This window comes from Silurus meridionalis, chromosome 26, assembly GCF_014805685.1.
Source record: "Silurus meridionalis isolate SWU-2019-XX chromosome 26, ASM1480568v1, whole genome shotgun sequence".
Lineage (NCBI taxonomy): Eukaryota > Metazoa > Chordata > Actinopteri > Siluriformes > Siluridae > Silurus > Silurus meridionalis.
The window spans coordinates 5,304,372-5,306,291 of NC_060909.1; the positions used below are offsets into that span (position 1 = coordinate 5,304,372).

Sequence of the window (1,920 nt, forward strand, 5' to 3'; positions counted from 1 at the left end):
GCACATCCATGTTTCATGATATCACATAACTTGCACTTGCATCTGCCTTTGCCTTCATCCACTAAAGTTTTAAAATGTAAAAGAAATTCCACGTTGGAGCAAGAACTTTTTCTAATGCTTTATCCAAGTTCCTCCAGATATGCTGCTGTATCCATTCTGAAAACAACTTGCCCTAGTAGCTAGTCATGTGAAAAAGAAACCTCTTTGAATTCTATGGTCTTTTGTATAAGGACACAATCAAATTCATCTGGTCCTTTATAGATAAAACCTTAGATTAACAGCTTTTGACATATTGGACCGTGTCATTATTTCTTTTTAGTAAAACCCAGCTAAAATTAAAAACTGTGTGTGAAATATTAACTACACTTTTCAGGAATTAAGTGGCCAAGGCCACAACCACAATACTATGTTAGTCTTCCGTCTTCACTGAGATGGTGTTTTTGGTCAACGAAAAGTAGTTTTTCACAGTGTGGACAAAATTGAGGCATTCAAAAACAAGTGCAATGCTCTTTCCAAAGAGCTGGAAAGTAAATAAAAGTGATGTGGAAATGACGGAGATCAAAGCATTTTACATTTTGCTCATGTGCACGTATGATACAGGGACGTACACGTTTTCAGAGGTTTCAGTGTGGATGAGCAACTTTTGGGAAACAACTAAAAATGAAAGTGTGGACATGATGTGTTTTTAAACAAACATTAGTGTAGAATTAGATGAAATTTTGGTCAACAAAAACAAAGCATCTCGAAGACGCTCTCCAAAGTGAATACATTTGAATTGCTGTTTTTGTGTCGCGGTGTGGACTGTAAAAAGAGGTTTTCGAAAGCAATGGCGCATTTTTTGTTATGTGATGGTGCCTTCCCTCGAAATTGCCACGAAGTATCAAATAGCATGAAAGTAAATAAATGCCAAATGACTCAGGTCAAAATGTCTTACGGTTTATGTGCCATACAGGTATGTATGCACTTTCAGACATTTCTGTGTGGATGACCGACTTTTGGGAACTTTTGAAAATGATAATGTGGATGTGGAGGGTTTTTAGATGAAAATGCTGTTCCAAATTGAACCAGATTAGTGTAGATGTAGCCTAAGTAACAACCAGGTGCTGCTAACTAAATGCTCTTAATTAATTGATCATTAACTACCATGACCACCTTTACAAAAGATTTGTGGCAGTTTGCTGGTCTGGAGATTTCAGGTGTGTTAACACAATGCAGTGGAGGAAAAAACATTTTCAAACAGTTTCAAGTTGATCATTCTGCACTGAAGAAGATTATTCATGTAGAAATCATTTAAGACAGTTGCCAATCTTTTCGGGAGTAGGCATGCAAGAGAATTCATCTTAAGGTCAGACCGTGTAATTCTCAAAGAAATTGCAAAGACAAACTAAAAGGTATATCTCGGACTTTACACGCTTCAGTTACCATGTTAAATTTGAAATTTCATGACATTACAATTGTAAAAAAGACTGAACAAGTATAGTTTGTTAGGAAGAGTTGCCAGGTTTAGCTAAAACAAACATGGAAGCACGGCATAAGCTTTCAAAGTTGCATTTGAACAAACCACAAGACTTCTGGAACAATGTTTTTAGACAGAGGAGACCAAAGTGAAGATGTTTGACCATAAAGCACACCACCACGTTTGGTGAAAACCAAACACAGCATAACAAAATAAATAACTCATACTGGCTGTCAAGAACTGTGGTGGAAGGGTGATGATTCAGGCTTGTTTTGTAAAATGCAGGACCTGGGCATCTTGCAGTCATTGTGTGGACTATGAACTGGTCTATAGAAAAATAGAAGTGTTATAAGCTTTTTTTTTTTTTTTAATCAATTAGCAAAATGGAAAGTAAATGTTCAGAAGAGAAATTCAAATCAATCAAATCAATATTTGCTGTAAGACAACGTTTACCTGCAAAACAA

The 1,920-nt window shown here is 36.1% G+C and overlaps 1 long non-coding RNA gene across 1 annotated transcript in view; it reads left to right on the plus strand.

The window, feature by feature from the left end:
- The first annotated feature begins 1,268 nt into the window (after window positions 1-1,268).
- The window catches only part of LOC124380079, a 14,663-nt gene continuing 14,011 nt past the window's right edge, over window positions 1,269-1,920 (plus strand). Inside the window, exon 1 of the long non-coding RNA XR_006924596.1 lies at window positions 1,269-1,391. This is a non-coding gene — a long non-coding RNA (uncharacterized LOC124380079). The remainder of the gene's footprint in view (window positions 1,392-1,920) is intronic.